The 27,970-nt window shown below is 42.4% G+C and overlaps 1 long non-coding RNA gene across 1 annotated transcript in view; it reads left to right on the top strand.

Annotated features, from left to right (window-relative positions):
• The window catches only part of LOC117360856, a 49,151-nt gene extending 21,670 nt beyond the window's left edge, over window positions 1-27,481 (top strand). The window contains exon 2 of the long non-coding RNA XR_004539539.1: window positions 26,881-27,481. This is a non-coding gene — a long non-coding RNA (uncharacterized LOC117360856). The remainder of the gene's footprint in view (window positions 1-26,880) is intronic.
• The last annotated feature ends 489 nt before the right edge of the window (window positions 27,482-27,970 follow it).

Genomic DNA, 27,970 nt, shown 5'->3' with positions numbered 1-27,970 from the left:
TACAGTTTTGTAAAAGGGGGAGGGGTTAGTTTGTGATTACATACTAGGCGAAGGTGTTTTCTGTGTTCTGTGTTCGAAAAGACATGGTTTTCTGTTAGGATTGACTGTGAAGGATTGATCTGTACTAGTCTGGCTTGTTTAGTTTTACAATGGGTTTATTGATGTACTGCTTGTAAGATGCTGCCTTTTCATAGGAACACTCTTGTGTGACGTGTGGATTGTTACTAAAATTCATGTTTTTCATACAGATGGGGGGGTGTCAAAAATGATGGGCGCCGGGTTCCACATATGCTAGGTACGCCACTGTCTTATGGGGTACTGAAATTTGCAGAAATGGGATTCTGTGTTTTGACAGTTTCAGATAATTGATTGAACCATATCCACGTCATTCTCTTTTTGGTTGGGCTGAGAACTTTTCAGCACCCCACCCCCGTGAAATTGTAATTTTCTGTTACCGAAATCCAGTATTGGTAAGTGCACTATAAAAATTCACAGCAATACTCCTTACTACAAGTTCACAAATCACTTAATTAATACGTAAGCTCCAGTGACCAATGAATCTTTAATTGCCAATCATAATCCTATTGTCCAATTGCACAAGTGTTTGAGTATTGCTGTTGACATTTCCCATGTCATTTCAAACAGATGCCTTAAAAAATATCCAGTGACTATATTTGATGTTATCTTACAGTAATGTGGCATAGTCATGTGAGAAAAGATCACAAATGGACAGCAATATGTTATATTTAAATATTTTTATTTGTATTAATTTTTTTTATTTCTTTCTGATTTCCATGTTACCAAAAGGGATGTGCATTTTCATGGCAATCATTTTAAGTTCTGTTTTAGTATACACTTCTCCCTCCGGATTCGCGGGGGATAGGGCCAGAGCCGGACCGCGAATGGTGACATACCACAAATATCTTCTGGTCCAGCTTTGACCCACCCCTGCCTTCCTCCTGCCTTCCCTCCGGCATCCCGGCCTTACCTGGTGGTCTAGTGGGCTTTCGGGGCAGGAGTGATCTTCCTACGCTCCTACCCCATGCAGATCATCAATAGGAAATAGCTGCTGTGAGTTCCCATAGTCTGTCGAGACTACGACGGGAACTCCCCACAGCCACTTCCTATTGGCGATCTACACGGGGCAGGAGCGTAGGAAGATCACTCCTGCCCCGAAAGCCCGCTAAACCACCAGGTAAGGCCGGGATGCTGGGGGGGAAGGCTGAACTGTGGGTTTTTTTCTTTTTTTCCCCCTCCCCCAAAAATCACGAATATGTGAAATCGTGATTGCCGAAACCACAAATGGGGAGGGGGAAGTGTATGCTGCTCTGTAATGTAGTGTGTGCTAATATGAAATAGTTTATGCTGTTTGTTTAGAGTGTTCTATTTTATATTACCACATATGCTAAAATTGAATGAAAATGGAAAAAAAAAGTGAACATGTTCCACCAACATATTGCTATTTACCAATAATGCAAACTGATATAATAGACTCAACATATAACTTAGACATTATCTCCCCACCCCCATTTTACAAAACTGCACTAGCAGCTGCCAATACAGTAACTGCCCCATGCTCATAGAGATTTAAAGGGCTTCAGGGCTTTTGCTGTGCGGCAGCCGCTAACGCGGTTTTGTAAAAGGGGGGGAGGGTACAAGCAAAAACAGCAGTTTCAGTAAAATACAATGCAAATGCTTATAACAAAATACCTATTTTGACTGGGCAAAACACTGGAGAATCTGAGGGTTGGCAAGTACAGGAATCCCAGCAGATCCCAAGTTTCCCAGATAAAGGAAGAAAATAAATCAGAAAGACTTTCTTTTGAGGTACTGGGGAAGACTGCACAGGCAGGTTGTGCAGGTGCTGGGGGTGGAGGGGAAAAAGGAAACACATCCAAGTGAGTTACCTGCATATAGCCCAGGGCAGAAATCAAGGCTTCTGGGAAAGGTAGTTCCAGATCTACACACGCAAAATATCTGCCCCATAAAAGAAAAATTGAAAAATTAATAAAAGACAGGCAGGCCTGTCAAAAAAATGTGCCCCCACACACACAAACACGCCCCCCAAGAAGGAGGGATGTCATCTCCCTCCTGCCATAAGCGCTTCAAAAGAAAACCCCACATTGCCGATGCTGCAGCACGGCACTTCCCCCCCCAGCATGGCCCTCAGCCTCCCCCCCTTCCCTGCACGGCCCACCCACCCCCGGCAACAAAAAATTGTGAGCAGGAGGGGTGCTCAGTCCCTCCTGCTCCGTAGGCCTCCCACCCCAGGCCCACCCCTACCGGCCCACCCTTGGTCAGGCCAGCCAGCCTGCCTGCAGCCACTCCCTCCCCATATCTTTAAAATAGTTGGGAGCAGGAGGGGTGCCCGGTCCCTCCTGCTCCTAGGCCTTGATCTTCGGGAGCAGGAGGAAACGCAAAGTCCTCCTGCTCCTGCACCCCCACCAGCCACTGCACAATAGCGGCCTTAGGCCCCTCCCTGTACATCAGATGATGCGCTGGGGCATGGCCTATTGCACAGCGGCCAGTGGGGGTGCAGGAGCAGGAGGACTTTGCGCTTCCTCCTGCTCCCAAAGATTGAGGCCTAGGCTTTGCCCCTAACCCCAGCAAATATGGAGGGAGGAATGTATGCACTAGAAGGGAACTGGGGGAAGGAGCTCTAATAGTATATAGCTACATTCTTCCCAATATTAAGCTACTGAGATAGGTATGGTTAACGTGACCATTTATTTTTTTCATCAAAAGGGGACATCTATTAATTGTCAATCCCGCCCCCAATCCCGCCTTAGCCCCGCCTCAACCCTGCCCTAGCCCCGCCCCCAATTTCTTCCATTCATTTTTCATGTACACATAATATCTTCATATTAATTCATAATGGTAACCTTAAAATTAAAAAAAACTACAAAGCAAACTATATGCAGAGAAAATGTTAATTATCATTTATATTTGCGGGGGTTTCAAAGATGTCAAAGCAAATGACTTTAAAATATGTAATGTCACCTCAGTAACTATAGAAAAATAGACAAATATAGTGCAAAATATAGACAGCAGATATAAATTCTCAAAACTGACATGTTTTGATCACTAAATTGAAAATAAAATCATTTTTCCTACCTTTGCTGTCTGGTGATTTCATGAGTCTCTGGTTGTATTTCCTTCTTACTGTGATTACATGCGATTCAACCCCCTCCGCTTGATTCAACCCCCCCCCCCTGCGCGATTCAAACCCCTCCCCCCCGCGCAATTCAACCCCCTGCCCACCCGGCGGCTCCTGTACCACCACTGCTTGCCTGTCTGCCTCCCTGCCGGGCCGATTGAAACGCTGGGCCGCCGCCACTGCTTCTTGGCTTCTTCCCGACATCAATTTTAACGTCGGAGAGGAAGTTCGGGCCAGTCAGGCAGCGATTGGCTGGCCCCGAACTTCCTCTCCGACGTCAAAATTGACGTCGGGAAAAACAAGAAGCAGCGGCGGCAGCCCAGGTTTTCAATCTGCGTGGCATGGAGGGAAAGTTATCGGCCGTCCTGGTGTCCCCGCGCACAGCTTCGGGACGCTGTCCCTGAAAATGGGACATTTTTGGTGTCCCGAAGCAGTGGGTCGGGACAACGGGATGGTCGGCCCGAAAACGGGACTGTACCGTTGAAAACGGGACGTATGGTCACCTTAGGTATGGTATACTAGAGCAGAATCCTTCTGTCTGCTGTGGAGACTGCAGCAGCTCCTGGGGTAATCCCTAGGGGTGACACTACACAAACCATGCAAAAATTAAAAATATTTGTATCATTAAGCAGTGTATAGACGGAGTAAACCAGAGGGAAAATTGTAACATAAAGTCCACAACACAATAAGAGTGTAAAAGGCTGAAGATGAAATAACAAGGTGGAGTCACATTACAGGGAAGCAACTTTATTTCAAGACTCAGTATATGGCCTGGGTTTCAGCCAATGCTTGTGTCAGGGGTCAAAAGGTCTCTTAACAAATGAAACACACTTCCAAAGATCTTCGATCAGAAAGTCCCATAAATAAAAGCAAATGTTTGATTGTCAATTGCAGCTTCCTGTGTCACACACTAAGTAAAATGAGTAGTATGACATCAAATAATGATTTTTTTTTTAAGTCACTTTATAACAAACCAACAATACACCATAGAAAGATCACCTCAACAGCTAGGATATTTTCTGTTGAAACTTGAAACCCGGCTACACAGGAAGAATCTTAAGAGGAGAAAAGCTAATCTCTATCTTCCTGAGGATTCAGAACACATGATTATACATGTCTAAGAAAAGGAAAAACTAATTAGCCCTGGAGCGTTTAAGAATGTTACAGCTACCCATAGTGAACAATTAAAAGACACATCAATAAAGGGTTGGATTGCCTGAAAATGTGACTTGAAAAAGACTGCTCTTCTACATCTGGTGTACTTTATAAAAAGGATACTGTCTCCTTGACAAAGTACAGTCATACCTCGGTTTGCGAGTAACCTGGTTTGCGAGTGTTTTGCAAGATGAGCAAAACATTCTCGCAAAACGTGTCTCACAAACCGAGTGTTGACTTGATATGCGAGCACCCCCCTGATAACCGGCATCGCTCCCCCCCATTCGCAAATGCCCCACCGCTCGAACTGGCACCCCCCCCCCCGCGTGAACCTGCACCCCCCGCCCGAACAACTTAAACTTACCCCACTCCCCCCCCCCCCCCGTCTGGCACTGGCACGCAGCCCACAGGATGTACCAGTGCCGCTAGATCTTCCTGCTTCTTCCGGCCTTGAGCATGCATCTGCGCATGCTCAAGGACTTCTAATTCTCCCTCTCAGCGAGGCCAGCAAAAGCAGGAAGATCTTCTAGCGGCACCGGCACATCCTATGGGCTGCGTGCCGGTGCCAGACGGGGGGTAAGTTTAAGTTGTGCCGGTTTGCGCGGAGGGGGGGTCTTTGCGAGGGGGGGGAGCAGCGCCACTGGCCTCAGGGGGTGGGAACGTATCAAAGTGAGCTTCCATTATTTCTTATGGGGAAACTCGCTTTGATATACGAGTATTTTGGTTTACGAGCATGCTTCTGGAACGAATTATGCTCGTAAACCAAGATTCCACTGTAATTAGAAGTCCAGTTCTGATTATCCATCATGAAAACCAGCTGTACACAAAAACTAAGAGCCTCTTCTATCAAATGGCGCTAGCAGTTTGCAGCACGGGGAGCCGCACTGAATGGCCCGCGCTGCTCCCAACGCTCATAGAGTTCCTATGAGTGACGGGAGCAGTGCGGGCCATTCAGCGCAGCTCTCTGCACTAATAACTGCTAGCGCAGTTTGATAGAAGATGCCCTAAGTGAAAACAGCAGTTTCTAATGATTCAAGTTCAATGTTTAATAGAATCTAGAAAACAAGAAGTGAGCTGTTCATTTAAAAAAAAAAAGAATAAATGCCTCACACTTCAGAACTGGCCTTCAAGATGTATTAAGTATCCTTGATGGAAAGATATGCAAACATGACTAAGGCAATATAACTCCAATTAAAATACCTAAAAGCTTTGCTTTATGCAACTGGGCTTGTCATGTTGCTACTGTTTTAATACAAATGAAAGTGTGTTGAATAAAACTGAAATTTTAAATTGGCAATTTAAACAGAACAAGACAGTTCTTTGACAAATCTAATCCCTTTGTGCTATGTAATAAAACCACCCATCTGATATATTAAGAAATACAATTAACAACATATTGGAGTCAGCAATTCCACTGACGTATGAAGTGGTCATATGTGGAACATTATTACATGTGAAGCCCCCTAAGGATCGATATAAAAGCCATCTTTTCCTTATCATGACCGGGATAGCCATGCAGATAGTAACCCGAAATTGGAAGAATTACAATCGTCTAAATTTTCCTTTCTGGTGGGCAAATCTGTGCTCCAGCTATAGGTATGAAAAAATGAATACCGATAGTTTGGGGCACAGTAATTTATTTAAATTGGTTTGGGGCCCATTGACATCTTACATTACTTTATTGTAGTAGGACTTTGATTATGAATCAATTTTTATTTTTGTACACATCCAGGGAAGGGTGGGGGGGAGTTATTTTTGTTCTAATTTCAATTTTTGAGTAGGTACACTTTGGGTGGGTGGGTGGAAGATGGGAAGATATTATTAATTTGAATAGTGTAAGGTTATTGGGAAAATCTATGTCTCTATGTTGTTTTGAATAATCATTGGGTGGGTGGGAGAAAATGGTTAGTTATGTATATTTGTAAGTTGAATGTGCTTTTATTGATATATTATGTTTTATATATTTGTGTATTGCACTATTGACGTTTGGAAAATCAATAAAGAATTTAAAAAAATAAATACAATTCTAAACTTTGAGGGATAATTTTCTAACAAAGCACATAAGAGTGTGAGAGTAATTTTATAAACCTGTTTGACAGGCAGAAAAGGGCTTTTATAAAATTGTGTGACCACATAAAAGGTACATGCACAGAAAGACCATTGTATATCTTTATGTTCCTGAGTTTTTACTTTATGTAGAGCTGGGGTCAAATTGCAATGCACATGCATAACTTATAAAATGCACACATAGAGGAAACCTGACCACTAGTGGTAGTACCAAAAGACCACTGCCAGGAGTCACTGGCACCATTTTGAACCCAATGCTAGCAAAGACAGGAGCAAGTGAGAATCGCTCCTGCTCAGACCCCAATAGATATTAGGGAATTGTGAAGGTAGGCCCAGGAGGCCTACAGGTGGGTAGGGGGGGGACTTCTGGGGGATCTTTACCATTTTGGGGTATTTTCAGGTGAGGGGGAAGCTTCTTCTCAGGGAGCTTTCAAGTGGAGGAAACATCTAGGGTAGTGTATCGCAAACTGTGTGCCCCGGCAAATTCCAGGTGTGCCGCAAGATGCCGGCAAGGAGATGCGCCGGCATTGACTGACTGCGCCTCTCCTCCTCCTCACCTCAGGGCCATGTCTGGAGACATCCGCACATTTGTGGACATCGATGTGATGACATCATGCATGCATGTGATGTCATCACATCGATGTCTGCTCATTTCTGGGTGCCCTCCCGCTGCAGCTAGAAGATTAGTGTGTCGCACCTTAAAAAGTTTGTGACACACTGATCTAAGGTGTTATGCTATGGGGGGCCCTTAACATGGGAGGGGGCTTGACTAGGGGGCCATTGAAGAGGGAGTACATCTTACAGGTGGCCATTCAAGATGGAGGGTATGATTTGGAGGGCTTAGGGGACACCTTGGTTGAACTGTGGCCTGCTCCTTTCAGCCATGCCTGGCAGCATCAAGCCACAGCATTGCATCCTGGTGCTCCTAGGACAGTTGAATAGCGCTGCTTGTGAGGTGGCTGATTTACAATATGTGTCAGAATCATGCAATAACTACCCCCTCCCCCCTGTGTGCGGTAACACAAAACCTTGCAAATGGGCACTCAGAAGCTTACCATACCAAATCAGCAGTGTTAGTTAAAGTACTTAAGTAAAAATAAAAATAAATGTATTTTTGAATTCTTAAGTAAAAGTACAGTGATGAATATATTAAAAATGTACTTAAATGAAAGTAAAAAAAGTAATTGCCTAATATAAGAAATTGTATGGTATGGTACAGTGATGATGTTAATGTATTCTTCATTATAAGGAAGTCAAGTGTTTCAGACAGAGATTCCCTTAATCAATATCTGCAGACCCAGTCAAAAGACATCAGTAATATTGATTTGAAAGAACTTTTTAATTGGATTGACCAATCTACTTTCTGCCAATGCAGTTGTTGAACACCTTTTTAGTTTGCATAAGTGACAGTCACTTTCAAAATTTAGTTTTACTAAAAGCCAAGTGGATTGAATTGTAGAGCAATAAAGTTGTTGGGATAAAACCGCTAACAATACAGTAGTTGCACTCATTGTAGATATGACAGTTTTACCTTTTACTCAAAAAGTATAATACCTCACAAAATTTCAACTAGGATTCTATGCGGCTTAAAATAAAATATCAGAAGTTTACATTACAGTTAGGTATTTGATGTAAGTTAAGAGACAGTTCTGGCGTTACAGAGAGAAGATATATGTTTCCTGAACTGGTAGGATGAGGGGATCTGACACAGACATAGTGGCAGGCTATTCCAAACCTTGGGGCCTTGAAATTCAAAGGTCGAATTGAATAGTTTCTTTTGGCAAATTTGTAGGGGAGATGGAAAGGTCAGTTTAAGAACTGTGTTGTTCTTGTATTGTGAAAGAGTAAGTAGCCTTAATATCAGATACTAATCCTTGAAAGTTTTCTCCATATATGGCCTTATAGACCATACAAGCAGTCTTAAACAGGATTATTTTCTTCATTAGCAGCCAGTGTAACTTGAATCGGTTTATTCAAAAGATTACTAGCTGCTGTGTTCTTCAGCAGTTGTAGTCTTTTGAATTTCTTCTTAGTGATACTGGAATAGAAAGAGTTGCAATAATCCAGATAAGGGAGTAGAACAGCCTATGTAACTGTCCTGAAACTATTCTGGCTTAAGACTTGACTTACTGATCTAAGTTGTCTTAACCTGAAGAAGAATTTTCTGACCACAGAATCAATTTGGTCTCCAGAATCATTTTGGAATCCAGAATAATGCCTACAACTTTTGATGATTTCTCAATTTTAAGTTTCTCTCCCGAGATTAACCTTAGATCTGTATGTGGAAGTGAATTGTAATCCCAAACCAAAGCACCTTGATCTTTAATTTATTGAGTTTAAGGAAGCTTCTCTGTGTCTATGCATTCAGATCCTCAATAATCCTTGATTAAATTTGCAGATGACACTAAACTGTTCAAAATTGTAGATGACACTAAACTGTTCAAAACTGTGGATTGTGAAAAACTGCAGGAAGACCTTAGGAAATTGGAGGACTGGGCATCCAAATGACAGATGAAACTTAGTGTGGACAAATGCAAAGTGATGCACATTGAGAAGAATAACCCAAATCTTATTTACCAGATGCTAGGGTCCACCTTGGGTATCAGCACCCACAAAAAAGAACAACAACTTCAATTAGAGGTATGGGGGAAGGGAAGGGGGCATGCATGTGGAGGGGAGGAATGGGAGGAGGCAGGGGTACCGCGCCCCCACCAACATGGCACCCAGTGCGGATCGTCCCCCTCACCCTGCACCCCTTACTACGCCACTATTAGATTAAATGGATTATGGGTTCTTAAACCAGTCTTTGGAACACACCAAGTCAATCTGTTTTTTAGGATATCCACAATGAATATGCATGGCATAGAGTTGCAAACAGTGGAGACACTGCATGCAAATTTACCTTGTTCAAATTCATTGAAGATATTCTGAAAACCTGACTGGTTGAACATGTTCCAAGGACTTGGTTGAGAATCCTGCTGTAATATGTATATGTTTAATAGTCAGGTTTGATATATCACAGATCAATGTGGTTTACAAAAGGATAAAAAAACCCATTAAAAAGAGCAAATTAGCTAGGAAAAGTAATACCAATAAATGGATAGGAAAGTTAAAAACAATCATACCACCCCCCCACCCCCCAAAAAAAAAAAAAAAGATAAAGTGCTTTTCAGGAGAGAGCTGGCATAGAGAAGACTAAAACATCCAAATGTTTTCTCAAAATAATACCTTTTCAGGAGGATTTTAAATCTGGAGTGAGATTGTTACAGTTGTATGTCAGGTGGCAAACTATTCCAAAGCTGAGGAATGAAAATGTAAATTGCTGAGTGGTAGTTTCATGGTACACAAAGGCGGGGTGTGGGTATAGTCATATGATGTGAATCTAACGATCAAAGGAATCAAGTTGGAGCATAAGGTATTATGTGGGCAGAAAGATAAGATAGGATGTCTTGAAGGCAGGCTTTATGAGTTAGACAAAGTATTTTAAAATGCACCCTAATGTGATTAAGCAATCAATGTAAATGAAATAAAAGGTGGTTTCCACAATAGTAATCTTAAAAGACTGCTGCTATTTTCTTTATACACTGTTTTTGTAACTTTATTTACTGGTCATTATATATACATACTTCTTTCCATGTTCTCATGTTGTCTAGTCCTCTTGTTCATTGATTTAGATGTTCTGATAGAAAACTAATACAAATTGCTTAATTTTAAAAGACTGCAGATGATATAAAATACAGTGACATGCCTTATTTTGTGCCTAAAAAGTCCCTAGCTTACAAATGCTGCACTGACTCTTCTTGGAGGCAGGAATTCAGTTCAGAATTGCTTGCGTGACATACAGATATCCATAAGGATAACAGGTTAAAAAAAATGTGAGCTGTTTTGTCCTCTGCATTCTTCACAGTAAGAGTGCAATACATTAGCGCTTCTATTTATGATCAATTTGCCATCACTCAATCAAGGGCATCTTCTTACACAGGGCCTTATATTTATAGTTTATAGTTTATTGACATTTGTTGTACCATCTTTGCTGACTCAAGGTTCAAAGCAGTTTACAATGCTAATAGTACAAAATCAAATCAGTTCAGAAAAGAACTACAAAATTTGATAGCAAAGAAACATCATATCAAAGCCATTCTCTTCAAAAGGAGGAAAACAAGGATGGGGAAAAGGAAAACAGCCACAGGACATGGGGTTTGAGGGGAGAAGGAAGGGGGGTTATATCAGGAACCTAGGGATTTTAGAGCAGGATCTGAAAAAAAAAAATCCTTAATGTACTGCTGCCTAAAATGTGCAAGTGCAAGGGTAAGATCTCTTGTTAAAATGCCCTATAACCCATATTTTAATGCATTTTAATAAATGGGCTCCAAAGTTTCTAGATGCAAGAATGAGGGAAGGTTATTCCATAGGGCAGGATAGAATATTGAAATGTATCGAAGTGAATGAGGGAATCGCTAAAAGGTTTTGTTGAGAGGATATAAGTGTATGTGACGAGTCAGGAGTTCAGGAGGTGAGAAAGGAAAAGTGGTAGCCCTAAAAGTGGATTTTCTTTACTAGTGTCAGCATTTTGTAAGATAGCTGAGATTCAGCAGGCAACAGAAGCAGCCAGTGTTTTCTTAACCGCTGACAGCTGTGGTTAAATATCAGGACCTTTGTGACTAGAAGTCTACTGAGGCAATGAGATGAGGTAGTAAAACCAGACTGGCTAAGCTTGTTTCCTCTGACTTGGAGCTATGTAGCCACTTTACCGAACAAAGGAAACAACCTTGACATACAAAATTATATCTTCTCTGGTCTGGAGCTTTGCTTCTGGTTCGCAAAACACAGCTCATTTCTGCTGAGTCTTTCAGAGAGCATCAGCTGGATCACACAGGTCTTTCAGGCTCAGCAGGATATGGGAGTTTCATCCTGCTATCATTTTTTCCTACTGTATGCCTGATGTGAAATAAAATTGACGGTTGAATCTCTAGCTTCTTCTAAAAGAAATTGCTATAGAAATACTTATATCTTACATACACTCCCCCCAGATTTGCCCACAGGGCCAATTTGCACTTACAACTTAATTGTTTAACAAGACAATTGGTGTCGATAATTGGCCATTAACAGCCACTAATTAGAATTTTACACATGCAACTTTCTAAGGGCTCTTTTTACGAAGGTGCGCTAGGGTTTTTAGCACACGCACAAAAAGGAGGTGGTAGTGGCTAGCGCGCTCGGGAATTTAACGCGCGCTATTGCGCGCATTAAGGCCCTAGCATACCTTTGTAAAAGGAGCCCTAAGTGTATTCTATGAAGTGGTGCAAGTAAATTCTAAAGTGCGGGTCTGAAAAGTGGGGCACTTGGCCATGGGAGGGGCATGGGCGTTCCTAATAATTACATGCATTCTTATAGAATATGCCCAATCCGCACAGAATATAAGCACGTGCATATACACCGGCCATTATGTGTATTCTATAAACCATGCCTAACTTTAGGCACAGTTTATAGAAGAGACTTAAGCATGATTTTTCCTTGCACCAATTTTGTTTTTGTGCCATATATAGAATTTACCCCTCTATGCAGAATTAATTATTTTAATGCTGCAGGACCCTCAGTCTTTAAAAATAATGTAGGCTTCTTCATAGTTTCCTCAGAGACTTCTGTTCTACAAAATGCAGATATTTTCAGATTTGTTCAGGAGCTAGGGCAAGTGTTTCATTTTGAGGTAGGAAAAATAGGTCCATATGGATGTTTATGTTTGTTAAAATATGATATACTGCCAAAGTTTATAACAGTTCTTAGCAGTTTACAATAAAAAATAGTAGTTAAAAAAAAAAAGAAAAAACTCCATAAAATATTGGACAGACCTAACACAGACACCTACTAAAAAAAAAAAGCAAATTAACAGAAAGGTTTGTTGTGTCAAGAAGAGTCCTCCGTAGTTACCCAACAAAGATCAATAAATATGATCATTTTGGGGTATACCCTCTCCTAAAGCTAATTGAAGAAAAAAAAATGGGTTTTCAGTAGTGCTTTAAAAACTTTGAAATTAGGTTCTAAACATATATGATTTGGTAATTGATTCCAAAGACAAGGCACTAAATAGAAAAAAAAGCCTTTGATCGTGGTATAATCAGCCTCTTATCTTGCAGTGATCTAAGAGTATGTAAGGGTGAACAGGTCTCCCTCCATATTCAGGGGGCTAGATACAAAGCGCTCTCACGAATACCATATTCACAGATCCAGTCCCTGAAGTAATGTCAGCAGCAGTCCCGCTGTCTGATTGGGCACAGGATTTTAAAGCCAGCCCCCCTTAGTGATGTCAGCAGCAGTCCCGCTGTCTGATTGGGCACAGGATTTGAAAGCCAGCCCCCATTAGTGATGTCAGCAGCAGTCCCGCCAGTGGTGTAACAAGGATAGGAGGCACCTGGGTTAGTGGCAATCCCGTCCTCTTCTCCAGCTCCTGCCTTCCCTTGCCCCGTACTTCTTTAACTCTTCGCTGGCATAAGCAGCATCACCAACCTGCTGCCCACGCCAGCCTTGGCTCTCCCTCTTATGTTACCTCCTGACCAGAAAATGACTTCAGAGGGAGAGCCAAGGCCAGCATGAGCAGTAGGTTGGAGATGCTTATTGTGCCGGTGAAGAGCCAAAGAGGGTGGAAAGGAGAAGTGTTGGCTCCTCTCCCCCCCACCCCACCCTTGCTGTGTGCATGCCCCCTTTTCTTCCTCCATACCTCTTTAATTTTCCCGGCTAATGCAGCATCACGAACTTGCTGCCTGCGTCATGTCGGCTCTTCCTGTGATGTCATTTCCTAAGCGCAGGACCCAGAAGTGACATCAGAGAGAGAGTTGACACCGACACAAGCAGCAAGTTTGTGATGCTGCTCATGCCAGGAAAATTAAAGAGGTAGGAGGGAAGGGAAAGGAAGGGGCACACACCTGCGGCAGGGGGGATTGGGAAGGTGCAGGGGCGGAAAGGTGCCAGTGCCCCACCAAGACCATGCCCGGGGTGGACCGCTCCCCCCTACTACACCACTGGTGACATGATCAAATTTACCTTTATGACCTAATTACTTTAAAGCAGTATTCTGTAATGTTTGAAGACATCTGAGGTTAAATTTGGAAAGGCCGGTATATATGATGTTACAATAATCAATTCTGGAAGTGAAAAATCTATGTCGCATATCTGGTCCATTATGCTGCTGTCAAGCTAAACCCCAGATTCCTTTCCTATCCCATCTGCTCATTAATGCTTTATCCCATCTAAGTTAAATGTCCACATCTTGAGGCTCATTTGCTATGCTAATGATATGTTTGCACCGTGTGTCAAGTTTTTATTGCCAGTGTGCTATGTGTAAATTTATGTGTACACTGTATTATTGTAAACTGCATAGGATGGTTTTAATGACTATTTCAGGGAATGAACAAATAAATAAATAATGCCCATCTGGAAAGAGGAGCAAAGGAGAAAGATTCAGACTGCTCTAATTGCACTTCAGTTGCTCTAATCTGTAGAGATTAAGCAAAGAATGTTTACCTATATTTTAATTAAAAAGGTTATTTTTTTATTCCTGCTTATCTGCCTGAAATCATGTCATTTAAGTCAAATGATTGAATCAGAGCCCAAGAAGTATACACGTCTCACCCATAAACAAAGTAGATCTTCTTCACGGAAGACATCCCTGTTTTCCAACCTAGAGATCCAAATATTTGCACACATTTCACAGGCAAATAACCTTCAGCTGATGAAGTTACTCTAGCTCCTCTTAGGCATTGTATCATATGTACAGTATTGTTTCAAAACATTGCTCTCTAATTTGCTTTTAATTTCATACCTTCAAAGCCCTGGTGTTGATTGAACCTCCCTTTGCCACCATTACTCTCAGTAGCTGATCCCTGCTCAATAAGATTATTTCTAAAGCAAACTACCTTCAAGTTGCTCCAGATTCCCAGTACCCAGCATGCCAACTTCATCTATGGATTTAGCAATGATAGGAAAACCCTGAGACTCACAGGAAGCCAGTCCGAGAAAATTCTGTCCCTTTGTAGGGTCATGAAATGGTTAACTGTTGTTTAAAATATTGCTCTGGCCTACATAGCTGGAAACAGTGTACAATCTATTGACCTCATCTGCCTGAAATGTATGTCCCTGCCTTACCACATTGTAAGCTAAATAGATAAGAGTTTGAGCCATGATGTACCCTGCCCTTCTGTACATGTAACATTTAGAGCTATGAGATTTAGATAAGCAGAGAAATGAGCTAGTTTCCTATAGGACTATAAGTTGTATCCCTGAACCTATCATAAGTGCTGGCTTAGGACCAATAATAATTGTAGAAAAGTTATAGAAGTAACAAATGAAAATTGTAGTTTTTGCATATATTAGTTTGCGAAAAAGGGCATAAAAGTCCATGCATTTCCTGATTCTAACACTCTAGTAGGCAGGCTGTTAACTGCACTAGAGACCGGTATTACATTACATTACATTACAGATTTCTATTCCACCATTAACTTTCGGTTCAAAGCGGATTACAAAAAGAGTTATGGAAGAAGGGTTACAACGTTAGATCAGAGAAGGTTTCCAAGAGAGGGAAAAGTATGCCATAATAAACCTCTTGTACTTTCTTCACGCCTCTGACTTTGTGTGTCGAAGTGACCTTTCACTTTGATCTGTCTAGGAAAGCCCTGGACAGCAGTTTTAGTCTCACCAATCTCTAGAACTCTCATCATACCCAAGCAAACTTTGGGGCTAATAATCAAAAAATATAAACGTCCGAAAAGTGTCCTAAATAAGCACTTAAACGTCCTAATCACCAGGACATCCAAGTGCTGATAATTGAAACCACCTTTCTGGACATCTTGCAAGGTGTCCCAGCCTTTGTGTGTCCAGAGCTCAAGATGGACATGGTGGAGGTGTGTTATGGGTGGGCTTTCAGCATGGATAAGGACAGATTAGACTTGGATGTCTTGCAGCGATAATTGAACATTTTGCAAGACGTCCTGGATGGAACTTAGACGGCCAGAGCTAGACCTGTCTTAGAAGCATCTACGGGAGTGTGTGACACAGTGGTTAGAGCTACAGCCTTAGCACCCTAAGGTTGTGGGTTCAAATCCCATGCTGCTCCTTGTGACCCTGGGCAAGTCACTTAATCCCCCATTGCCCCAGGTACATTAGATAGAGAGTGAGCCTGCCAGGACAAATAGGATAAAATGCTTGAGTACCTGAATGAAACCAAAAAAATACTGAACACTCCACTAATGTAACAGCACACACCAGAAAAGGCAGAAAAATGTATTATTAAAGCGAAAGAAAAGCCTCAGACTAACGGAGAGGTGTACCCACACTCTTCCACCCAAGCATCATAGGCTGAAAAACTTTCGTATAACAATAACAGCTGGCTGGTGGGAGCATAAGAATAGCCAACAAAATTCAATACTGTGGAAAAACCACTAGTAAAAAAACAGGCCGACTATTGTTTTGCGAAAAAGCCACTGCTTCAGGGCCTTGATACCAGTAAACCAGGCTATCCTGAAATGAAATAAATTCAATCAAAGCCTGCTCATATGCCCACAAAAATGAATAAGGAGAAAAATAACTTTCCTTTACTCATAATATGAAGGCCCTGGTGTGATGTTAAAACAGCATTCAGGTCAGTCAGGTGGCGCATCACATGACCAATCACCTGATCACAAAGCCACCCAATCACCGCAGGAGGGATAGCAGTCATGCATTGAAAACGTAATCTACACATCAGCTGATATAATAAACAGGCAACAGAGAGAGGCAGTGCAAAAAAGAGAATGAACTGATGAAAAACTAATAAAAATAGAACCAATCAATACTGCTGTTTTATCCATGGGGGTGCGCTGTGCACAATTGAAGATCCAGAATTGCTCTCTCCTTTGAAGCTGGAGTCTTCTATTGCCACCCCGTGGATTGCTGGGAATGTGTCCAACACCCAACACTGAAATTGAAAAAAATCATGCTCATGTGCACAGCAATGCTGTACCATAGGGGCAGATATTAATCCTTTACTGAGTGCGCCTCTGTGTTCATTTAAGCGCCAATGGCCTAAGGAAGTCCCAAGGGAGGAGCCCGAGGCACCTGAGCCAATCACATGATGCACTGGGACAGGGCCTAAGGCCCTGATTGCGACGCTGGAGCCCGGAGAAGCAGGAGGGACTAAGCACCCCTCCTGCTCCCAACTTTCAGGTACTGGGGGGTGTAACGGGGAGGGCTGGGCCAGTTCTGATGGAAGGAGGGAGTTGGCATCCCTCTTGCCATGTTTGGGGGAGTTCCAATGGGGGGGATTATTTTGATTGCGGCGGCGGCGGGGGGGACAACACCTGGTGGCAGGAAGGAATTGGCATCCCTCCTGCCATATCTAAGTTGGAGGGTTCAGCGGGGGGTGCCGATAGCAGGAGGGAGTGGGCATCCCTCCTGCCATATTCGCAGGGGAAGTGAGAGCGTCTGGTGGCAGGAGGGAGTGGACATCCCTCCTGCCATTTTGGGGGGGTTGGGAGGAAGGGGAGTGGGCATCCCTCCTGCCATTTTTGGGGGGTTAGGAGGAGGGGGGCACTGTTGGGGGCGGAAGACTTTTTTTATTGGTAAGATATTTTGCGTGTGTAATGCACGTAAAATATCAGTGCCTTTTTTTTTTTTTTAATGAAAAAAATACAGGCAGACTTTTCAGTAACATAGTTACCGGCAGGTCTGCAGCTGTCGGGTTTTAGGATAGTAAAACCCGATTCAAAATAACCAAGCAATTGTTAGTGAATCAATCACTTGGCTATTTTGCATGGGATTTTACTAATTTGCATGGGAGGATCAGATAGGAGATTGATCAGGCAACACTTGAATCGGATCAGGGTCGGGGAACAATTGCAGCGATTGTCATTACAGGTTTAGTGAATCTAGCCCAAAGTGTCCAGATTAACACAGGGTGGGTCTAAGGAGTGCTAGTCTTGTCATTTAGAGGTTGGGATGTTACAGCACATGTATGCATATTCAAATGTGAAACAGTTTTGGGGATCTGTGTGGAACAGAGTAGTAACTATCTTTGGCTTACGGGTTTCCCTAACTTACAAGTTTGTAGTTTTGTAATTAGTGTCTTTGCCCCATGTTTTGCAAAGGTCTGATGCAAAATTATTTGATATACTACATAGGGAGGGTAGGAGGCGCCACCTGCTCCTTTCCCATGCCCGCACCATGCACACCTTCCCTTCTCCCCCATACTTCTAACTCTTCACTGGCACAAGCAGCATCTCTAACCCGCTGCCCGCGCTGGCCTCGGCTCTCCCTCTGATGGCACTTCCCATGATCCCTCTTGCAATTTTTCACAATTCTCTTGTGATTTGACAACTTTGTGTCATCAGCAAATTTAATTCTCACTAGTTATTCCCATCTCTAGATCATTAATAAATATGTTTGTTGGGTTTTTTTTTTGTTTATTTGTTTGTTTTTTTTAAATCTTTATTCATTTTTAAACTTATAAGTGTGATAACATATCCATACAAATAACCATAAATATATCACTTAATAAAAAGCAGCAGTCCCAGCACAGATCCCTGGGAAACATTATTCCACTCCACTATTTACCCTTCTCCATTGAGAATATTGACCATTTAAACCTACTCTCTGTTTTCTATCTTTCAACCAGGTCTTAATCCATAATAGGACTTTGTCTTTTAACCCATGACTCTAATTTCCTCAGAAATCTTTCATGAGGTACTTTGTCAAATGCCTTTTCAAAATACAAATACACGATACCAACTAGTGCCTGCGAAAATTAAAGAGTCATGGGATATGAGGTAATATTCAATTATGGATTAGGAAACAGAGGGTAGGGTTAAATTGCCATTTTTCTCAATGGAAGAGGGTAAATAGTGGAGTGCTGCAGGGTTCTGTATTGGGACCAATACTATTTAACTTATTCATAAGTGATCTGGAAATTGAAACAACGAGTGAGGTGATTAAATTTGCAGATGACACTAAACTATTCAAAGTTGTTAGAATGCATGCAGACCGAAAAATTGCAGGCAGGCCTTTGGAAATTGGAAAACTGGGCATCCAAATGGTAGATGAAATTTAATGTGGACAAATGCAAAGTGATGCACATTGGGAAGAATAACCCAAATCATAGTTACCAGATGATAGGGTCTACCTTGGGTATCAGCACCCACAAAAAAGATCTGGGTGTCATTGTAAACAATACACTGAAACCTTCCTCTCAATGTGCAGCAGCAACTAAAAAAAGCAAACAAGATGCTAGGAATTATTAGAAAAGGGATGGTAAACAAGACTAAGAATATTATAAAGCCTCTGTATCGCTCCATGATGTGACCTCATCTTGATTATTACGTACATTCAATTCTATTTACTTTAGCTCTAAAAAGATATAACTGAACCAGAAAAGGTTCAAAGAAAAGCGCCCATGATAATAAAGGGAATGGCACTCCTCTTGTATGGGAAAAGACTAATGAGGTTAGGGCTCTTCAGCTTGGAAAAGAAATGGCTGAGGGGAGATATGACAAAATCCTGAGTGATATACAATGGGTACAAATGGATTTATTTTATACTACATCAAAAATTACAAAGACTAGGGAACACTCAAAGTTATAGGGAAATACTTTTAAAACCAATAGGAGGAAATATTTTTTCACTCGGAGAATAGTTAAGCTCTGGAACGCATTGCCAGAGGATGTTGTAAGAGCAGTTAACATACCTGGTTTTAAAAAGGTTTAGACAAGTTCCTAGAGAAAAAGTCCATAGTCTGGTATTGAGACAAGCCACTGTTTGCCCTGGATTAGTAGCATGGAATGTTCCTACAATTTGGGTTTTGGCCAGATACTTGTGTCCTGGATTGGCCACTGTGAAGATGGGATACTGAGCTGGATGTACCATTGGACTGATCTAGTGAGGCTTTTTTATGTTTTTATGACTGTGTCTGAATTCAAGAAAGCATGGAACAGGCACATGGGATCTTCTTAGGGAGAGAAGAAAACAAAGAAATATGATGGCCAAAGTGCCCATCCAGTCTGCTCATCCACAGCATCCACTATCTCCTCCTCTCCCAAAGAGATCTCGCCTGTCCCACACTTTCTTGAATTCAGACATAGTCTTTGTCTCCACCACCTCTACCAGGAGCATATTCCATTCATCTCCATCCTTTCTGTATAAAACTATTTTCATAGATTACTCCTGAGCCTGTCACCTTTTAACTTCATCCTATGCCCTCTCATTCTGGAGCTTCCATTCAAATGAAACAGACTTGCCTCATGTGCATTTATGCCATGTAGGTATTTAAATGTCTCTATCATCTCTCTCCCTCCCCCGCCTTTTCTCCGAAGGAGATAATGGATGCTGTGTATGGGCACACTGGATGGATCATTGGGCCTTTATCTGCCATCATGTTTCTATGATATGATAGAGATAAAAAAAAAAAGCCCTGAATGGGTAAACTCAGATTGAATGTTTACTCTTTCAAAAAGTTCAAAGACTAGGGAACACAGCATGAAGTTAAAAAGTAATAAGTGATACATTTAGAACAAATCAGATAAAATATTGTTTCTTAGAACACATAGTTAAGTTCTGGATCTGGTTGCCGGTGGATGTGGTAAAAGCAGTTAGCACAGCTGAGTTTAAAAAAGGTTTTGATAAATTCCATAAACTGCTCCATAAAACTCCATAAAAGTCCATAAACTGCTATTAAGGAACACCTGTAAAAAGTCACTGCTTAACCCTGGGGATAAGTAGCATGGCGTTTTACTATTCTTTGTGATCCTGCTAGGTACTTATGACCTGACTTGACCACTGCTGGATACAGGGTACTGGGCAAGTTCTTCGGTCTGATTCAGTATGATAATTCATATGATCATGAGCAAATCTCAATTTTTTTCTTATCTAGACCTTTCCATTATGGTAATCCTCTGCTTTCAGCTAGTTGGGGCTGCACAAATCCAAGGTTATAGACACTGTCAACATCCTGTAAGCTCTGTCACTGAAGTTTCTAATGTATTAAAATATGCACGATGAACCTGCCAGAGTTTGTCAGGCTGATACAGTGGGAATGAAAGTGTGAATGAATTTGCATTTCATGGGTGCCAGGCCAGGAGAGACAGACTGCTCTGAAAGGAACTGACATCTGGTTTAAGTTAAATTGAACAAAGGGAAACAGAAGAACAGAGATCCTCCATGAAAAAATACCAACAAGCAACAATGAAGTAGGTGGCAAACCAGTAGGCACTGAAGTAGTCCTTCATGTATCAGGCTATGGATTGGTTTGGTTTTGGTTCTGGATTTATACAAATGATTCAAACCTTGTATAGCTCCCCTTCTTCTAGATTATATATTAATAATATTTTTTAGAGCGGTTTTGCTTGGAAAGGGGAGTTAGACAGGGATGTCCATTATCTCCTTTGCTGTTTGATATTGTTTTGGAACCTTTATTGTTGGCTATTAAGCAAGCGGAGAAGATTTGTGGTATTCCTTATGCAGGTCGGGAATACAAAGTCTCTGCATATGCAGATGATATTTTGCTTCATTTGAGAAATCCTGAAACTACCATCCCACGTTTACTAGATCTGATTAACAGATTTGGAAAATTCTCTGGTTACAAAATAAACTGGAGTAAATCAGAGGTTCTTCCATTGAATGTACATTGTGCAAAAGGATTATTTGAAGAGTTTCCTTTTATATGGAAGGAAGATGGTATTAAATATTTAGGTATATGGATTAAAAATACATTGGAAGAAATGATGAAAATAAATGAAAAATCTTTATTATTAAAGGTCACGGAAATGTGTGAGCAATGGAACCCTTTACACTTGTCTTGGTGGGGAAGAGTTCAAATGGTCATAATGATGATTTTGCCGGTAATTTGTTACCAAATGGGTACGTTGCCAGTTTATTTTCAAGGGTTCTTTCTGACAAAATGTATTTGGCTTGGGAAAAAAGCAAGAATTGCTTTAGTATCTCTACAAAAACCAATTGCGGAGGGTGGGGTAAATTTTCCCAATTTTTATAGGTATCATCAATCCTATATAATGCGTCAAGGTATGTATTAGATCCTCCCTGAGCTCTATGATGGTATTCAAGTCAAGGTCTCACAAAGTCAGTTACAATAGGCCATAAAAAGTTACTTAAATTACAATAACAAAATTTTAGAAAGAACAATAATGATAAAGAGTAAACATTTAAATTATTGCAGAAGAGGGATAAATATTCTGTTCAGCCCATAAAAAATTAGTGACCTATAAAAATAACAGCACAGTAGCAATCCAGTTAAAAATAAAAGTGAAACTATAATTACAACATTAAAAACACTTTCCAGCTGAAAGCCTGACAAAAATAGCATCTTTTGACCTAATCTAGAGGGTGTTCAATGTGCATAGGAACTCTACAAATCTGTACAGAACCCCCTCTTTTACAAAGGTGCGCTATGCTTTTTAGCACGTGCTAAATATGAGCACGCGCTAAACATGTGCTAAGCGCTAACGCGTGCATGTTATCCTATGGACACATTAGCGGTTAGCGCACATGTTGATTTAGCGTGTGCTAAACACGTGCTAAAATGCTTAACGCACCGTTGTAAAAGAGGGCCTAAGTTTTGGCATGGATCGGGCGTATTCTATAATAGTGCACCTAACGTTTAGGATGCCCATGACCTGCCCATGCTCCTCCCCTGGCCACACCCCATTTTGAGATCTGCACATTCGAGTTTACGCACACCACTTTATAGAGTACGCATTAAAAAATTGTGTGCGTAAATTCTAATTAATGCCAATAATTGTTTGTTATTTGTCAATTATTGGCAGGAATTGGCTTGTTTAATTAAGTTGCACCTGCAAATCTGCAATGCGCACAACTTTGGTTGCAGAGCAGAGAATCCGGGAGGGGGGTGTTGTTTTAATCACTTTATTTTTTAAAAAATGGAAAGCTACAAAAGTACTTTACTGTTCTTCTTTGGATTTCTATTAAATAAAATTGTCTTACTTACTTTTTTTTTCTTTATTTATCCTCCGCCATTATCCAGGGCGAGTTACACTCGTACATCTAATATAATAAAATGATAGGCCGCGCATGCGCACTAAAAAAAAGTGTTCCCTGGTCCGTTGCGAAAACACGAGTGCGCATGCGCGGGTTTTACGTCACCACCTGCTCTCCGATCGATCTGTGCTCCTCCTGCACCATGGCACGCCAGGCATGTCCGCCGCCGGCCTCGAGCTCCTGGGGGCCGGCAGCGCGCCAGCCGCCCGGCCGGTGCTGAGGCCCCGCCTCCCGCTTCCGCCCTACACGGCGGCGCCAGACCCGGCCCTACAAAACGCTGAGGCCCCGTCTTCCGAAGAAGCCACGGTTCGGCCCAGCCCGTTGAGAGGGAGAGCGGCGCTGGCACAAGGGAGGGGGGGGACACACACGAGGGCTCTGCCACCCGCTCACCTCGGCCGCTCCGTCTCTGCCGGGGCTAACAGCAGCAGCTCCCGAAGCTCCTCACCAGCGTGTCCCGCCCCCTCGAGAAGAGTTGAAAAGCTGGCCTCGCGCGCTCTACAATCAACTGCCGCTCGCAGTGTCCAGAAGCGGCGATGGCGGTGCTGCTGCTGGTGACGCTGCTCCCGCTGCTGTGCGCGAGCAACGCACCGGAGCTGGACCCAGCCTGTCGGCAGCGGCTCGACGAGATGGCGAACGGCAGCGGCTGACAGGAGGAGACAGAGGGGAGATGCTTGATTGATGGGAGATAGAAGGGATATGTTGGACTGTTGGGGGGGATAGAGAAAGGGGAGATTCTGGTCTGGTGGGGGGGAGGAAGGGAGGCCTACTACTGGACAGGGGGAGCAAGAAGAAGTGCTGATGAACTGGGGGGGAAAAGGAAGGGAGACCTACTGCTGGACAGGGGGAGCAGGAAGAGGTGCTGATGGACAGGGGGGGAAAGGAAGGGAGGCCTACTGCTGGACAGGGGGAGCAGGAAGAGGTGCTGATGGACAGGGGGGAGGTAAAACAAAAGGAGAAGGGCTGCTGCTGGATAAGGGGAGCAGTGAAGGAGTGACTGGGGAGCAGGGAAGAAGTGCTGCTGGACAGGGGGAGCAGGGAAGAGGGACAGGGGGAGCAGGTAAGGAGTGCTGCTGGACAGGGGGAGGTAAAAGGAAGGGAGAAGGTCTACAGCTGGACAGGTGGAACAGGCAAGGGGTGATGGTTGACAACCGAGGAAAGAGAGGGAAAGACAGACATACATATATTCTAGCACCCGTTAATGTAACGGGCTTAAAGACTAGTACAAAATAAAGCATTACATTTAACATACAACTCGCATCAACAACAAACATCACTATAGAACAAATTGCACACTTACATACAGAATATAAAATTACATATAACATACAAGTTGCCTCAATGACAAACATCATTATAACCAATAAAACAGACCAGACCAAGGAATACTTAAGATGTCACATTTCTGTTAAATGACACTGTCATACTTATGATGTCACATGGTTGCTATTCTGATATTAGCTACACAACAATTTGCTTCATATGAGAGCACAACATTAAAGAAGAAAAATCAAATGTGTGCAGCACCATTTTAGAAAAGTTGTGGATATTGGCATGTAGACATTTTAGGCAAAACATGTAGAGCTTATTATAGTATTTTACAAATGCAGGACTAAACATAGTGGCCTAATGTAAAATTGACATATCTTCTCCACTGACCAAGTCATCCTATAAGCATTCAAAAATGTAAATAGCACAGAAATGTACACTAGAGTGCCCATGAAGCTAAAAATGGCCTACATGAGCTCACAGTCACGCCCTGCCCTCATAGATGGGGTTACCAGATTTTTCCTTCAAAAAGAGGACACGTGGTCCCTCCCCATTCTACCCACAGCCCTGCCTCCCCAAACCAAACCCCATCTCTTCAGGGCCGCATCTGGGAGGCATCTGCGCATGCGCGGATGCAACACGATAATGTCACATGCATGCGAGCATACATGTGACATCAATGCATCACATCCACGAATGCGCAGATGCCCTTCAGACACAGCCCCGACCTAAAGGGTTTTGAAAACCCATCCAGATGCCTGGACAGTCCTCTAAAAAGAGGACATATCTGGGTAAATCCAGATATTTTGTGACCCTACCCATAGGGCAAGTACTTAGGCCCCGATTCACTGAAGTCAGCGATCGTCGCTAAACCTGTGAAAACGATCGCTGCTAACCGACCCGATTCACAAAACGGCTCACCGCGTGTTTCCCCCTCGATTGCCCACTTTCTGATCCGGCCATGCAAATTTGTAAAACCCCATGCAAAATAGCCAAGCAATTGATTCACTAACATTTGCTTGGCTATTTTGCATAGAGTTATACGACTGCTGTAGACCTGTTTTTTTAATGGCACTTATATTTTGCATGTATTACACATGCAAAATATCTGTTCCCCCCAAAAAAAGAAAAAAAAAATCCCACACAGCTGCCACTGCCCCTCCCTAACAACCCGATGACAATCACGCTCCCCCCTCCCCCAACATGCATTTGGCTGCAAAAAGCTGAGGGAATGGTACAGCAGTGGCATACCAAGTGGGGGGGGGGGTGAGAGGAAGGTCCACTCCAGGTGCATGCTCTAAAGGGTGCACAGCTGGCACACCGGGTCTGGGACCTTCCGTCCTACTCTGCCACTGCTGCTTTTCCAAACCAGCAGCAGCAGCAGTAAACTTTAAATTTAGCCATTGCAGGACATTCCTGTACCTCCCCACGGCTGCTGCAGAGCCGGCAGCCGCAGGGAGGTGCAGGAGGGTCCCACAATGGCTGCATTTAAGTTTACAGCCACTGCTGCTGGTTCAAGAATCATACAGAAGCCATGGGGAGGTGTTCGGGCAGGATATTAAAAGTCATTGGGGTGGAGGGAGAGAGAAGGGAGCAGGATACTGGTATGGAAGGGTGATGGAAAAAGAAGGAATTGATGTGGAGGGAGAGAGAGGGGGCATATGCTAATGAAATTAGGTTGCAGGGAGAGAGAGAGAGGGACAGAAGCGGAAAGGATACTAGGTGGAATTGGGTTGGTGGGATAGAGAGGGAGCAGATGCTGATGGAAGTGAGGTAGATGGAGTGAGAGAGGGGGAAGACATTGGATGTTAGTGGGGAGGAGAGAGGGGGAGCAGATGCTTGATGGAAGTGGGGATGGGAAAGAGGGGAGCAGACGCTGGATGGAAGTGGGGAGGAGAAAGAGGAGGGCAGATGCTGGATAGAAGTGGAGAGGACAGAGATGAGAAGATGCTGGAAGGAAGGGGTAGAGGAAAGAGGGCACATGATAGAAGGAGGGGATAAATAAAAAAGGGCACATGCTGGATGGGGGAAGAGGATAGAATTAGTGAAATACTGGAAAGGGTGAAGAAAAGAGGTGACAAGCTGTAGGTAGACAAAGTGAAAAGAGGGAAATTGAGGACTGGATAGTAAGAATTTAATCTAGACATATTCAGGAAATAAATTGAGAAGGAAGATAAGGGAAGAAAAGGGAAGGGAAGAGAGAGAAGACAGTGAAATACCAGTCTATGGGGGGGGGCAGAAGGAGAGAAGAAAGATGCCAGACCATGGGGGGGAAGGGAAGAAGATGGATTCCAGACCAGTGGGTTGGAGGGAGAGATGGCAGGGGGAGGCAGACAGTTTCTGGAAGAGGCATAGAAGAAGAGAAGAAGCCATGTGGAAGGGGCACAAAGAGGGCAGACAGTGGATGGAAGGAAGAGAGTGACAATAAGATGAGGAAAGCAAAAACCAGAGATGACAAAGGTAGAAACATTTTTTCTATTTCTTTTATTTGGTTTGGGTTTGTTTGGTTTGGGTTTTTTTTTTTTGCTTTGTAGCTGTGTTGATAAAATGTTTATAAATCGAAAATAGAAATAAGGTGATCCTTTTATTGGATTAATTTTAATACAGTTGTTTGTAAGTGTAAGTGTTTGTTGTTTTAACAATACCTGGTGACAGAGGAAGGAAGACCAGTACTGCCTGGTGATAGAGGAATGATGTGTAATGACTGCTCGGCCCAATCAGAGACCACACTTCATTATCTACAATGCCAGACTGTATGTGCTATCTGACACTGCATATAACGTGGTGCCATGCAGTATAACTCTGCCCTCTATGGTAAATGCAGGGCATATGCTGGGCATACCCTCTGCATTTGCCACAAGGGTTTTGCACTTACCACATGTTAACTTTTATATTTAATGTGTGGTAAGTGCAAAATCTTACCTCTAAGTCTCCCTACGTCATTTTAATATAGATTTTATTTTTACATTTTATTATTTCTTGTTTTTATTGTAAACCATCTAGAATTTAAGGGAAGATGTATAAAAATGTTTTAAGTAAATAAATATATAATTTAATTTCTGCAGTTCTGACGCAGTATAGTACACTAATTTTATATATTGGTTAAAATGGACTTACAATAAATCCATAGGTGCATGTTGGATTGAAATTTGCCGTCCAACATTGTTTGATGTTCAGTAATCTAGTTTTTCTCTTTAACAAAATAGATCTCTGCACGTGATCCCTGCTTAAGTGACAGCATGTTCTGACAGCACTGTCACAAATCAGCACCCTCATAATAGAACTTTGACTGCTCCAGACTTCTCTGCTCCAGTGCTGCAAACGTAGCCTGCACTTTGAGGACAAAATTGAAGGAAAAAAAAATTTAAAAAACCCTGCACAGTCACAAGTTCAAAGCTCTTATCCAGCACTCTGTGACCTTCATCAAGATAATTTTAACTTCAAGTGCTATGACTGTGAGTAGAATTTGAGTCAGAATCTCTGAATCACAAGCACATTTTACATTGAACAAAACTACTGGTTAGATATTGCAGTTTCAAGAAAAAAAAAATCTCTCCAGTTGCCACCTTACAGATTTTCTGCCAAATTTAACTCATATATACAGTTAGCCAGAGGCAGCACTGCCATAATGTGTTCCTGTGGGATGGTAAAATGTGGCCTTTCATTGCGGCCTCTTCAGAGAAATACTTTGACAGTGATTCCCAAATCGCCAGTGTAACACAAGACTTTGCCCACCTCTGCTGCCTCCTTTGAGATGTAACAGGAAGAGTTAGTGCCTTATTTTTGCAAAAAAAAAACAACAAAAAAGGAGATGGCATTCCAATTCATTTTCCTCTCGATTTGATCCTTGACCAAAAGTTATCTCTTGATTTTCTCCATCAAGCACAATACTAATCCAAATCAAATGAGGCACCATATCGCTTATTTATATTAACTTAGAAAAACATATTTTCTCATTTGATATGTTCACTTTTGGTTTCTGATCAACATTCTAAATTTGCTATTTTAGGAACACTTCTCAGGCACTGTCATCTCATGAATAATGAAACAATTGTTTTCATCCAGTATTATTGCATGTATGACAGGTATTTGTCTAAGATGGCCTGTGTGATGTTGATGTGGAAGGGATAAGGGTATTTCTGTTAGAGCACTTCATTATATTACATTACATTAGTGATTTCTATTCTGCCATTACCTTGCGGTTCAAGGTGGATTACATAAGGAGTTATTTGGACATTTAGGAATACATAAGGAGTTATCTGGACATTTCCCATGGTATTATGGAGTGGACTCTGC

The sequence above is a fragment of the Geotrypetes seraphini genome, chromosome 5 (assembly GCF_902459505.1).
Source record: "Geotrypetes seraphini chromosome 5, aGeoSer1.1, whole genome shotgun sequence".
In the NCBI taxonomy this organism is placed as follows: domain Eukaryota; kingdom Metazoa; phylum Chordata; class Amphibia; order Gymnophiona; family Dermophiidae; genus Geotrypetes; species Geotrypetes seraphini.
Note: the sequence above shows the minus strand (reverse complement) of the source record. Positions and strands in the feature narration are given on the sequence as shown.